Source organism: Vipera berus (genome assembly GCF_964194415.1).
Source record: "Vipera berus genome assembly, chromosome: 1".
Lineage (NCBI taxonomy): Eukaryota > Metazoa > Chordata > Lepidosauria > Squamata > Viperidae > Vipera > Vipera berus.
This window is the reverse complement of record NC_138202.1, coordinates 317760661-317775572: the sequence shown is the minus strand read 5'-3', so window position 1 is coordinate 317775572 and position 14912 is coordinate 317760661.

Here is a 14912-nt window from a genome sequence, read left to right as displayed (position 1 = left end):
CAGGCTGAAAAATAGCTTTTATCCGTGGGCTGTTAGGCTTTTAAATGGGACATAATCTTATGCAGAATTGACTTGGGAGGCCGGTGTGTGGTGTAGTTGGTTCACATAGTGTGGTGGGATGGAGGGTTTGTTGTCACTGTGTGTTGGGGGGGGAGAGCACGGGGGGAGGCTCAGCTAATCTCAATGTACACATGTTGTACTTTGACAATAAAGGTTTATTATTATTTATTTATTTATTGCCATGGTTCTACTCTTCCAGAATTTGGGGAAACTTAGTCTGGCAAGGCTGTTAGAGATTTTATCTCATTATTTTTCTTGTGTTTTGAAGGGCATGGGAATAATAAATGCAGAATAGCTATCTTTAACAACATTTGTATTATAAATTTCCTCACTTTGCCTTGAGCACCTAGATTTTCCTTCCCACTGTCATCCTTGCTCCAATTCTGTGAGGTTGATGAAGCTGAAAAGTCACTCACTGAACCTTATTTAGGAATTTGGTAAATATCTGTATCTCATCCCCAAACAAATGTTCCTGGGATGCCTGCATTCAATATATATAAAAGCAAATTAGATATATAATGGAACATTTTTAAACTGATACAAGCAAAAATAACCTAAGAAGGAACGACTTGTACTGAAACTCCAAAATTGATTCAGATTTTAAGACTATTTCAATGGCTTGGGTGCTCCTACTGATGAAAAATCACATACTCTATTTATTTCGCATATCTTCTGCTTTTCTCCTAAGGGCTTAAGGTGACAATTAATGCAGTTTTTGCCAACAACCATGGGAAATGGCTGGGCTAAGAGGGAGGAGTTGCCCAAGTCACCCAGTCATCTTCCATGCTTTGAACCCAGTTTCCCTCCTCTAGACCAGCATCTCTGCTACAGATGGTACTACTTGCTGTGACATCTTTTAGGTAGCATGATCCCAACCATTGAGGCTAAGCCTCAGCACGTCAAATCTGACCTGGAAATGGATTTGAAAGTCAGCGCAGTTTAAAGGGCAGTACGGTTAAACTGCTTACTCCCGGTGGGAAATCAAGGGACGCTGCTTTGAACCCACTGCTGTTTCCTACCTTTTTCTAAAGGCACATTGATAAAATAATGCATTGCAGTTGACTAAAAGGGAGGTTACAACAGCATGGGTAATTGTGATCCAGCTATTTCCAATCAAGCAAGGGTGATGCTGGCATTTTAGCTGCTTCTGATTAAAAAGATCTTTGGCCTACAAAGCTGCTTAAGCCTCCAATATAATGCTGGTTTGAACCCATGCCCTTATGCATATTAAACTACAGTAGCATAACTCCTATGCTGGTGGCTTCATCTTTTCTGTCTTTGTCTCTTTCAATTATAGTCAAAGAGAACATTTGAACTGGTACAGAAAAGAATTCTCATTATCTGTCACTTTGGCTGGAATGCAAGGGGGAAAAGTATGAATACCTTGAAATCTAACAAAGATCCTAATAAAGCAGACAGAATATCTGTGCTTCAGTTACTGGAAATTCATCCAAAATGGAGGTGAAAATTAATCAGCTGGAAAAAATAGAGAACTGTAAGGACAACTTGCCCATATTACCCATTTGGCTTTATGCTTAAATTAGGACTAGAACTCAGAGTCTCCTGTTTCTAGCCTGGTTCCTTAACCACTACATAAGAGTGGCTCTTACATTGACCCTCAGAATATCCAATCCCTACTTCTCTTAAGTAAATTAGCTCCACTTGTGAAGAACCCCTTTTCAATCTGATTTACGTAGTCCAGGATGGGCACAGAATTTGAAGTATGACTCTAGCACAATTTTTCAGCCCAGCTAATAATTTCAGGAGTTTGAATTGTGCTAAAAAAACAAAACAGCAGAAACAAATGAAGGTTATTTAAAAACAATGCAGCCATTGACTATAGTCAAACATACTGTATATTTCATATTGGCCAGAACCATTCCTGTTTTACACTTCAGAAAGATTTCCACAAGAAACCACATAATCTGTGGTTCAGATCTGATTTGGAAGAGGTTCTTTAAAATGCTTTCGAATGGAAATACAGCACTCATTAAAGTAACTGTGTCTATTTCCAGAATAACACAGTTGCTTCAAAACTTCTGCAGCATTATATATAATATGCCAATGTTAATGTTGAGATAGATGCATATCTTAACAGCCAGCCATTGCAGGACACATGGGCCTTTTAGACCTATCCAATATAAATCTCTCAATGTTCTTAAATCAATAGCTCTTTCAAGAAGCAGCTATAGCAGGGGGGACCTGATCCATGGTCCATGGTCCACAGCATGCTAGCAACAGGTCCGCGCAAACAAGTGAAGACCCATCCACAGGATGCAGGTAGCACGTGAAACCATGCCCTGTCCAGTCCACAGAAAAACCTTTCTCCACTGAACCAGTCCCTGATGCCCAAAAGGTTGGGGGGGCACTGAGCTAGAAGTAACCATCATTATCTGGTTGGGTTTCCAATTGCTTTTGGCAGGATCACACTAAGCTAGACCCTCATTAGATGTCTCTTTTTCTGGCACAGGAATGCAATAATAGGAAGCGTCACCTGTTGGATTGCTGCTTGCTTTGCAGCTATTAAAGATTCGTCCTCTGTTAGGAAAAGGCAACGGCACTGGCAGCCTTTTGATTGCTTGTCCCTGAGGGATGACTGGAACCCAGGGGGTGGGCATTTGAAGTGCTTTACACATTTACACTGTGTTTATGTTTGCTATAGATTAATGCTGTTTATTGTAGACCACCTTGGGAGATGACCCAGGGTAAAATGCTTTAAATGGCACTGAAGCATTTTAGAAAACAGTAAATGGTGAAGACCTTTCTGGTGTTACAATGTTATAAGCCACTTAAAGAACCAATGTGTGACTACAGCCTCCCCCATTTTGTGTGTGTGTGTGTGTGTGTCTGTGTCTGTGTCTGTGTGTGTGTGTGTAAGAGGGAAAAAAAGAGATAGAATGAGTATATCCCAAATGGTCAGAGAAACAGCATATTTGAAACATTTACTCACTCCATTCCTGAAGGCAAAAAGAAATGTGTTAAGTGACTATAGCTGAGAGCTGAGGATTTGGCCAGCATAGTTGATGAAATTATACTTTAACTCCTTTCCAAGGTTATTCAGTTTAAGTGTGTGGGGGAGAAGGGGGGGGGAGAAATGACTCAGATAGTTATTGACTAATTTCAGTCTTCTAGAACTCCCCCCCCCCCCCAATATGTATTCAACTTCCAGAACATTTAAAAACAACATGCTGGCTGTCAGGGGTGTTGTCAAAAAAGCAAGATGGTAGCAGTGACCCACAACAGCAGCTGTAGCCTCTTTTTTATGAGCATTGGCCCATTGCAGGAAGGGAGCCAAGTCAGCAAAAAACTTCTCATTCATTATACCATTGTACCTCACTTGGTGGGTCTTTTGGTGTATTCTGACATCAGCTTTTGATTCAAATAGCAATAGCACTTAGCAATAGCACTTAGTCTTATATACCACTTCACAGTGCTTTATAGCCCTCTCTAAGCAGTTTACAATATCAGCCCATTGTCCTCAACAATCTGGGTCTCATTTTACCGACCTTGGAAGGATGGAAAGCTGAGTCAACCTTGAGCTAGTGAGAATCCAACTGCCAACCTGCAGGCAGCTGGCAGGCAGCAGAAATAGCCTGCAGTACTTTATTCTAACCACTGCACCACCATGGCTCATAGCAAGTAACAACAACAAATAACAAATAACTTTAGAGTGAACTGATCCCATTATCTAAAGGAAATAGATTCCTTTAGCTTACATAAAAGCTATAATATAGAATATTTTTAAAGAATAGAATATTCTTTATTGGCCAAGTATGATTGGACACACAAGGAATTTGTCTCCAATGCATAAGCTCTCAGTGTACATACAAGCAACAAAGTGATAATCATAGATGCCAATAGGAGAAGGTAATAGGAAAGATGAGAAGGATAATAGTAATACAGTTCCACTGCATGGGTAAAATATCCTTGGGCATAAGAATGCTGTGGGAATTAGGTGTCATAGGGTTTTGCTAACAATGTCATGCAGTCTATAGTACGGGACTCTAGCCAGCTTCAAGCATTCTTGTTACAGTTAATTGAACATACAGGGTAAGCACTATGTTGTTTTGTTCCCAAATTGAAGCATCTGAGTTAGCCCTCTTAAGCTATCTTACAGCACAGTGCAAACCTCTGCAAAGAGGAGGCAGTATGGATAAAGGCCCTCTCCTTGCTGGGTTCCTAACTATGTTCTAGATAAATTGCAGAACACTAGCAGCAGACCTCAATATCCTTCAGCTTCCATGTTCATTTTAACAATAGTCTGAATTCCCAAAGAGATGAATTGTCCATTCACCCACCCACTCTTCCAATCTCCAGATTTTCCATAAATTTCCTTTGCCATGTAGTAACATTTAATTCTATTTTTCCTTTTCATTACAGGTAGTCCTCATTTAGTGACCACAGCTGGGACTGGCAACTTGGTCATGAAGCAATAGCTAAGTGGAACTATACTATGCTTATGATCTTACTTCAGATCTCCTTTCCTTTACAGACCTTACAAAGCTCATAATGTGAGGATTAGTTACCAAGTTCCTTTTATATCACCACTGTAACTGTGAATGATCACTGAGGCAGTCACTAAATGAGGCTTGACTGTAGTTCAAGTAAACCAGACTTGGGTAACCTTTCCCACTGTCCATGGTCAGATCAGTTTCTTGATTATGTTCTAGTAATAGGGAAGTACCAACCATATACAGACTTGTTTGAAATAAATAAGTGATTTCTACAAAGAACAGAGACTTCTGCTCAATTGTCACCACATGCATAGCTTTTTCACTTCAAAATATTTTTTTTAATTCACCTGGTCTTTTTTGAACAACTAATTTTTCAACCAAGCCAAGGTGAATGAACCTTTATTGTCAAAGTACAACCGTGTATACATTGAGATTGGCTGAGCCCACTCTGGACTCTCACTATAGTTATAGAGGTTGTCATTTTAAAAAAATGTTTTTAATTTCCTGTGTTATAATCTGATATATAAACAGCTTGGGAAACACATGTTAACAATTGGCCATATAAATATAGCAAAAAAAATGGAAAAAAAATATCATGGTGCCTTTCCTTTCTGTCCTCCAGTTGTAATCCCCATTCAACTCCCAGATGGAAAAATAAATGTGGCTCATGCAGGCAGACACCTCCACATGAAAACAAATATTCTGGCTGTTCGGAATCAGGGTTCTCCCCATTTCCTTCTATTCCTTCCCAGCCCAGAACATTATTCCTTCTACTGTTCAGTTCACTGAAGTACCCAGCTCTGATCCTATCACCCAGTTTTTAGCCAGAGGCTAATGGTGTGTCATGCACATGATGCTCCTAAAAGCAGAAACAGATGCTGCTCCTTTGTATTTCATGTGAAGCCCATGGTAGGAGCCCTGGCCAGCCCCAATGTAGCTTCTGAGTGCTGTGGTCTGTGAAGGCTTGGCATGCCCTACATTTGCCAGCAGCCTATTGCATTCTCCACCACAATAACCTCAATTGTTGGGATAAACAGCTGCTCCGCCCCCCCATGATATAGCAGCCAGTGTGACAACTGCTAAACCCTTGCAAATTATCTGTTTGAGTTAGACTGCTCTGCCTTCCCTGGAACCATATTAGCTTCAGGTTTAATTGTCAAGATGATCATGAGGATGAAAGCATGGTCTCATTCATTATCACAGCCCCTTTCATGTCCATAGCATAGATTAACATCAGACCAACAATCAAGAAGTAAACAATACCCCAATCAAGGAACTACCAAACAAGCTAACAGTAAACAGCCCAACCAAAGAACCTTCAAGAACACTCGCACCACCACTGACAGGGCAAGCCACCAGAATATAAACTGAGAGCAAACCCCATTCCTTACTATGGTAGCACTGATGATGTTCCCTAGTTTGGGTAATGAAAAGTCTGCAAGGAAACAACCAAGCTCAGAGAGCACCAAGGACCTGTCACGTCAATCCTGAGCTACAAATAGTCTCCTTTAATGCCTATCAGACTGTAATGTATTGGGCTTTGTCTTGTTTAAGAATATCATGTGGGGTTAATTGCTGGAAGGTTGCTCAAGCAGGGAAGCTGGCTAATGGCTCCCAGCTCCTCAGACAACCCGTCTCCAGCGCTGCCATTGGCTGCTTCTAGGGTGGCAATAGGTTGCTTTAAACCTATTGGCCACGGCCTAGAGGCCAGAGTATAAATTGCTGCATTCACAGCCCTGTTTCTCAGTTCAGTTCCTGCAACCAAATAAAGAATGACTTTTGCTGAAGTCACTCGCCTCATCTCATCAATCATGCAACGAACCCAGTATCTAACACTGGCAACGAAGGTGGGATCCTGCTCCTCCAACTGAGCTGAAGAGTCAGGGAGAGGCCGAACACGCCTGGTGGGAAAAGCAATTCCCCCTGTAATGTAGTGGGTCTGACGCAAGGAAGAGACGCCAGCCGGAGTACGTGTTCAGCTCTTTATTGGGGGGGGGGGGTAGCGTACTGCCTGAACAAGGGCTACCTGGCCTCCTTAAATACCCAGCCAGGTAGGCAACCAGCCAATGGGGTTGGCCCTAGGTTTCCCGCCGAAACTAGGTTTCCCGCCAAAACCGTCCAGGCCAATGCCCCCTGGTGGCTGTTGCTATGCAGATGACTTGGATACATAACACCCCTCCCCCCTTAGAGAAGAACCACATTACCACTGTATGCATGCACAACTATATACAATGTGCCGATACCCATTCAACTGCTGAAAGGTCACTTGCACACATAGTCCGCTAAATAGGCAGGTGTTCTGTGGGGCCTGGTGGACCGTCTGGGTGTGGCTTGGCCCTGGACTTGGACAGCCGGCTCGTGAAGCCTCTGTGCTGGGTTGAGCAGAGCTGGTTGCAGGAGGCCCTCCTCCTCTGGTTCCGGTTCTGAGTTGTTTCCGGTTGGGCTGACCTCCCCTGGGGTTTGGCTCTCCTGTTGGGCATGTGTGGTGCACTCAGGAACCCTTCCTCTGAGCTGGTCGATGTGTCGCCTTATGTGTCTGTCCCCCTCCACCCCCACAATGTAAGAGAGGGGTCCAGTTTTCTCAACCATGGTCCCCAGAATCCATGGATGCCCTGCCCCATAGTTCCTTGCCCAGACCAGGTCCCCCACGTTGAGAACCCTGTGTGTTGATGATGATGGTGGTGGTGGTGGCCTATCCGTCTCTGCTGCTACTCGGTCCGGGTGTAAACGGTCCAGCTTGGTGATGAGACGCCGTCCCCATCGAAGTTCTGCTGGGCTCTTTCCGGTAGCAACGCATGGTGTAGTGTGTTGGGCAAGTAGAAATTTTGCCAGTCTGTGATGCCAGTCCCCACTGATGATGCGCCGGAGTGCGTCCTTGGTCATCCTTACCATCCATTCAGCTTGCCTGTTAGTCGATGGATGAAAGGGCGTGGAGGTGGCATGCCTAATCCAATTCGCCTTCAAGAATGCCTGGAAATCAGTAGCGGTAAACTGAGGCCCATTATCAGACACAATTACGTCGGGGAGGCCGTGTGTGGCAAAGAGAGCTCTGAGCACCTGGATTGTCCTTGCTGAGGTCATGTTGGGGACAGGGACTACCTCCAACCACTTTAAGTGGCTGTCCACTACCACTAAGAACAGTTGGCCCTGGAACGGCCCCGCATAGTCGATGTGAATGCGGGACCAGGGTGTGTGTGTGGCTTCCCACCTGTGCACTGGGGCGTGAGGCATCTCTGGCCTGGATCTCTGGCATGTATAACAGGCCTTGACCCATTCCTCAATGTCCTTGTCCAGCCCTGGCCACCAGAGGTAGCTTCTGGCCAGTGCCTTCATCCTGACCACCCCCGGATGTCCCTCGTGTAAGGATTCCAATACCCTGCCCCTGACTGTGGTGGGAATGATGACCCTGCTTCCCCAAAGGAGACAACCCCGGTGCATGGAGAGCTCCTGTCGCCTGGTGAAATAGGCCTGGAAATCAGGCCCCGGAGACTTGTCCTGCCACCCCGTGCAAACCCATGAGAGTACCCTGCTCATGATGTTGTCAGCAGCTGTGCTGGTTGCAATGTCCTTGACATGTACTGGGCATTCTGATAGTTCCTGCAGGGCTAGGATTTGTGTTGCTGGTGCTGGGTCTGGCTCAGTGGTGTCTATGGGTAGCCTACTTAGGCCGTCTGCATGGCCCATCTCCTTCCCTGGCTTGTGCACCAGCTTGCAATTGTAGGCTGCAAGGAAAATGGACCACCAGAGCATTCTGGGGGACAGTATTTGGGGGGTCTGCTTGTCCATGGTGAATAGGCCTAGCAGGGGCTTGTGGTCTGTGTAGACAGTGAACTCCCTGCCATACAGATAATCGTGGAACTTCTTGATTCCGGCCATGATTGCCAGGGCTTCCCTGTCAATTTGGGCATAGTTCCTCTCTGCTCCAGACAGCGTCCTGGAATAGTAGGCTATGGGGATTTGAGCCCCATTAGGCTTGAGGTGACTGAGTACTGCGCCCACATCATAAGGGGATGCATCACTGTGGACTTATTTGACAGTAGTGCTTTTAAAGCCCTGGAAGCTTTGGTCGTGGACGGAAGTCCAGACCCATGCTGCCTGCTTGTCCAGTAACCTGTGAAGTGGCTCTACAATGGCTGCCTTGTGTGGAAGGAATGCGTGATAGAAGTTAAGCAGGCCCAGGAATGCCTGTAGCTCTGCCTTGTTCTTGGGTGTGGGTGCCAGTTTGATCGCCCTCACCTTGGACTCTGTGGGGTGGATTCACTTGGCATCTACCCTGAATCCCAGAAATTCAGTGGACTGGACCCCTATGCTGCACTTCTCCCTCTTCAATTTGAGCCCAGCAGTGCGCAGCCTGGTTAGTACCTTCCTCAGCCTACCTGCCAGTTTCTCCGTTGATGCTCCTACGATCAGGACGTCATCAAAATAGGGATGCCCCTGAGCGTCTTCTCCATGATCTCCTGGAAAATGCCAGGAGCTACACTGATCCCAAACTGCAGCCTATTCACCCTGAATGCTCCCCTGTGAGTCACTATCATCTGGGCATCAGCCGTTGCCCGGGTAACCGTGAGTTGCTGGTACGCCTGCGCAAGATCAAGCCTTGCAAATATGGCGCCACCTTGGAGGGAAGCGAGAACGTGGCTGACCGTGGGGACCGGGTAAGCGTGCGGGTTTAGGGCGCGGTTCACTGAGCATTTGTAGTCGGCGCAGATCCTTACCTCCCCGTTGGGTTTGAGTGGGGTGACTATCAGGGTCTCCCATTCCCCCCCATCTATGGGCTCTAAGATGCCCTGGGCCACCAGCTTATCCAGTTCGCACTCGATCTTGTGCTTGAGTGCGAAGGGAACTCGCCGTGGCCTGACCCTAACGGGGGGAACGTTTGGGTTTAGTTTGAATGAGATGGGGGGCCCAGTGTACCTGCCCAGCATCCCATCGAAGACGTCTGCAAACTCTTTGCAGACGGCCTCGATGGATTCTCCCTGGATCCGGTGGATACCGGAGACGGCGATTCCCAGGGCCTCAAACCAGTCTAGGCCAACTAGGCTGGCTCTCCAGCCCTCTACCACTACTACCTCCAGGTGCTGTTCACGACTCTTAAACCCCACGGAAATGGTGGCCTCCTCCTTTACCTTGACCGGTAAGTTCTGGAAGTTGGTCAGGGCTAATTTTGAAGGCCGTAATTTAATCCGCTGCTTGCTCCGGCCATTAATGTAGTTAAGGGTCTCGTCTGAAATGATGGAGACCGCAGATCCGGAGTCAAGCTCCATGCTGCAAGGAACACCTTGCAAGCGGATTGTTAATCTAATTTTGGGTTTGAGCAGCCGGCGGCTACCCATGTGGTGGATGGCCAGCCGGCTCTCAACATAGCCAATTCGCGTTTTGGTTGGGGCCCCAGTACCTTTGAACGGCGATTCTTCCTGTTGCAGCTCGTGGATCTCCTCTCGGGGGCGGCGGCTATGACAGACCGTGGCTATGTGGCCTGTTTTCTTGCAGGCCCAACACGTGGCCGACCGGAACTTGCAGAGGCTGCGCACGTGGTTTCTACCACACCCTGCGCACTTCTGCAGGTTGGTAGCATTGCTAGAGGGCCTGGGCTTGTCTGGGCGTCCGCCTCGATGGTCGGGGGTCGACTTCCACTGGAGGAGGTCAATGCTCTGTCCACCCTCGTCTGAGGCGACCTGCTGGTGGACGCTGGCTGCCAGGCCACTGGGGTTGGCTTCCTGTATGGCCTGGACGGCTCTGCAGGCTGCCTCGTGGGCCAGGATGGCGTCCTGGGCTTCCTGGAGTGAAACCTCCTCCCTCTCAAACAGGCGCTCCTGCAGCCTCGTGTCCTATAGGCCGCAAACCAGCCTGTCTCGTAACCGCTCCTCCAAATTTGAGAACTTGCAGGCGACGGCAGCTTCTCGTAAGGCGGCGATGAAATTGGCCCCGGACTCGTCGGGCTGCTGGTTCCTCCTCTCGAACTGGGCTCGGGCAGCCAGCTTGGATCTGCAGGGCTGGAAATTGGCATTCAGCTAAGCTACGAGGTCCCGGTACGAGACAGTATCGATGGCCTCTGGAGCAAACAGGTTTGCGGTGACCTCGAGGAGTGCTGGTCCGCCTAGGCAGAGCAGGGCTGCCGCTTTCGAGCCGTCTTCCGAGATTTGGTTAAATCTCAGGTACAGCTCAACGTGCGACAGGTACCGGGCCCATTTCTCTGGGTGGCGGGTGTCGAATTTGTGGGGTTGCCCAGCTCATGCCATTGTCCCGTCGGTCATTGCGGTGTGTGGGTGGCCGGTGGCGGTGGCTGGCGGTCGCGTTGGGAGAAAGGGAAGATTCCTCCTTCCTTCAGCGTGTGGTGTGCTCCCCAAGTGACTTCAGCTCCTTGTTGGCAGCAGATCCCACCTTCGTCGCCACTGTAATGTAGTGGGTCCGTCGCAAGGAAGAGACGCCAGCCAGAGTACGTGTTCAGCTCTTTATTTGGAGGGGTAGCGTACTATGGTCAGCCTAGCACAGCCACGCTAGCGACCACGCGCCCAGAGGACCAGTCCCTGGGCAACGGAGGAGCAGGACAAGAAGACAATGAGCCCCAGCCATGAAGACCAGCAGAAATGGCAAAGATCAGAAAGCTGGAAGAATTTGATATAGCTCACCTGGAAAGATGGTCTTTGTGTCTATCCAGCGTCAAAAACTATCTATGCTCAAATCAAGTTGCCGAGGATGGCCTGAAGGCCGCCATGCTCCTTTGTGTGTGTGGCCCAGCCATGTTCAACATCACGGAGAACTTGTTCGCACCAATGCTATTGGAGTCCGTAATTTTCACGGACTTGAAGAAATGGCTCGGAGATCACTTCCATCCCAAGCTGTCAGTAATCACTTGGCACCATGCATTCGAACAGAGGGTTCAGTAACCAGGTGAAACAGTGTCTGAATTCATCACGGCATTGAGGCAGGCTGCACACCTGTGCCAGTTCTCCAATCTCGAGGGGAGGCTACGAGACCAGCTTGTCTACGGTCTCCGGAATTGAGAGTTATAGCAAAAACTCTTCACCAAAGAGACTGTCGTTCCCAGATGCGAGGAAAGAGATCATTGTGGATGAAGCCGCCGGCGCGGCCGTAAGAGCCATGAAGCCCACCAAAACAGCACAGCACAAGGAAGCCATCCACCATGAGGACGCCGAACACACGGAAGACCCAGAAGACAACACAGAAGTCGACAAGCTACAAAGACACAATGACCAACAGCGTCACAGCGACAAGCAACAAGGGACAACTTACAAGGCAGATCCCTTCCTTAGGTGCCCAGGATGTGGCAGCCGCCACCAATGCATGGACTGTAGGTTCCGGACAGCCACGTGTTGGGCCTGTGGAAAGACCAGCCACATTGCATCCATCTGCAGAGGTCACCAAAGGGACCGGCAATCAAATCGCCAGTCAGACATTCCGACGAGGAGAGGTACTGGGGCCCCGGGACAGTATAGTGTAGGTTTTTGCTCCAGCCACAGAAGCATTTGCCGCACAGGAGCTCGCCACCCTATTAAGCCGAAGTTTAGACTTCAGGTGGAGCTGCAAGGGGTCCCTTGCAAGATGTAGCTGGACACGGGCTCAGCTGTATCCATTATTTCACTTGAGACATTTAATTTCGTCTGCAATCGCAGCAAGAGATGGGCCAAGCTGAGGCTATCTGACATTATACTAACCGACTTCCAGAATGCTAGAGTTGCAGTTAAGGGTGAGGCCACACTAGCCGTTAAATTTAAGGGGTTTTCTGGGCACCTGGACTTTGTCGTAGTAGGGGGTCAGTGAATGAGCCTGATCGGGCTCGATTGGTTTGATGCACTAGGCATCCAAGTAACCAGCTCTCCTAGGCATTCCATAAGGGTTCGCAAGCCTCCTGCGTATTTACAAGATTTTGTTCCAAAATAACTGAGCTATAATGTTGTATGTGTCATTGATTGCTGCTAGCCAGGAGAGCCTCTGTATGTCTGAAAACTTGTACTTGCTGTAATCATTCCTTTTGTTGTTATAATATGTGTACATTCTAGTGGGGAGGGGTGTAATGCATTGGGCTTTGTCTTGTTTAGGAATATCACGTGGGGTTAATTGCTGGAAGGTTGCTCAAGCAGGGAAGCTGGCTAACGGCTCCCAGCTCCTCAGACAACCCATCTCCAGTGCTGCCATTGGCTGCTTCTAGGGCGGCAATAGGTTGCTTTAAACCTATTGAACACCACCTAGAGGCCAGGGTATAAATTGCTGCATTCGCAGCCCTGTTTCTCAGTTCAGTTCCTGCAACCAAACAAAGAATGATTCTTGCTGAACTCACTCGCCTCATCTCGTCAATCAAGCAATGAACCCAGTATCTAACACAGACAAAATCCTCATATCTTAGTCATCCATGAATCCCTAATGCATAGTTTTAGGTTGAGCCCTACTTTCAATATTGGCTCTCTGGTGAATAACTAAGTTATAGCAGAAGTGTGCCAATTTTTGCAAGCTTCTTGGAGGAAAGGCAGGTTAATAGCAGTTCTTGTGCTGCAAAAACATCTTATGTCTTGAACATTGTCTTTTTTAATGGCTTCAGCAGAAGAATCATAAGCATTTCAAAGCATTTCTCTCATTTACTGTGGTTATTGAGATAAATGGTTATTCAGATAAATACTCCAAGGAAGGAGTAGTCTGTTGTACATTGGCTGGCAAAGGTTTTCAGGGGAAGCTGCCTTATAAACAAAGGTCCTTTTCAGTAGCAGGCTACCCATAATTTTGAAGAAGTCTTGAAGATATAAGATCCAGTTGAGGGCAACGTCCCCTACCTTGCAAATTTTGTAGGGACAGCAAGCAAATATTTGTTATTACAGGGCATGTGACAATTGTAACAAATGCAGGTGGCAACCAAGGTATATCTTCTAAGGTCAAGGCAAAAGATGTGGTATGTTCCCTGTAAAATTTACACTGAGTCACCAGCAAGTGCACATACATCTCTAGATAATTCAGGACTTCTATACATCTCATAGAACAATGTATTATATTTCAGTCCTGTGTACTGAAGTGCTTTGGATATTTCTTGAGTATTCAAACAAATCCTGCCAACCAGGAAATGGATCCAAGCTTGTGGATAACTCAACAACAGTAAGCTCTTTGGAAGAGTCGCAAACTCTTAGAGCTTATGTAAAAGAAGACTCTGGAGGCTGTCTTGGAAAGTTTTTGCAGGCCAGTTGCCATTTGCCTGGTAGGCTTGGTGCAAAAGGCAGTTCTGGAAGAGTCAGCATATACGGTACACAGTCTCTCATATACACACTACACAATTGTTCTCTCTCTCTCTCTCCCTCTCTCTCTCCCTCTCCCTCTCTCTCTCTCTCTCTCCTCAGCTGTTGCCATTTCTTACTCATGGTTTTCCCTTTCAACTACCACATTGTTTCCAGGGTTCATTTCATGCCCACCACCTCCCACCTACTCTCAAAAGAGAACAGAGAAGATTTGCAGGGAGAAGGATACATATTTTTGCAGTTGTATATATTTCCACAAATCTGCAATGGCATCAGGGAAGGCCCAGTAGCCCTATTCCTATTAATACATCATGAAAATAATAGGCAATGCCATTAATTCCATCTACCCCCTTGGAGACGATCAAAACAAGATACCATTCAGTTGAGAGAAGCTAATACATAAACTGAAAATTCATGCATTAAATTTAAAATTAATTTTAAATTAAAATTCTTTGTTTAGTTGTTGACTTTGGCAAGCTGCTATTACTGCAGCTTCCAGCGGGACACCTGTGCTTGGTCTGTCACAACTTAATCAGCAAAGCACCTTGTAGCATTATTTAAAGTTTCAAAAAGGCATGTTAATATTCTTTTTTAAAAGGATATTTTAAGTTGCACGGACATATGTAATTATCATTGAGCCTTTGCTTGACGATATCTAGCAACGAAGAGCTTGGGATCCATTGTTGAATGACACTTACGATCAAGAAATGTGTCAGGACCCACCCCAATCCACATCTTAGGAAAACAAAAACTCTTGGAGTCAGTTCTAGTCCAAAAGGAATTTTTACTAGGACATGTTTGGTTGTGGAAATACAAGACAGGACCTGGTATTGTTTTACAGATTGAAACTTTATAAAGAGTTCCCGGTTTGACACCCCCCCTTCCCTCAACCCCATTTGGTCAGCCCCCCATCATTTACTTCGTGTCATCCCTTTCATGGGAAAAAGGGAACTTCGGATCTTTATGGTTATTGCCTTCTTCCTTTACAGATTCAAATGGAGACACAGGCCAGATGCCTTCTTCCCTAACCCTCCCCTTTGTTCCCCCAGTTCAAAAGGTTTCCCTTGGTCTTTGAAATAACCTAAGGCAGGCTGAATCCACATCTGCTCCTCCTTCCTCGGGAGATGGCAGAATCTGGGGGGGGGGAAATAATGTTTCA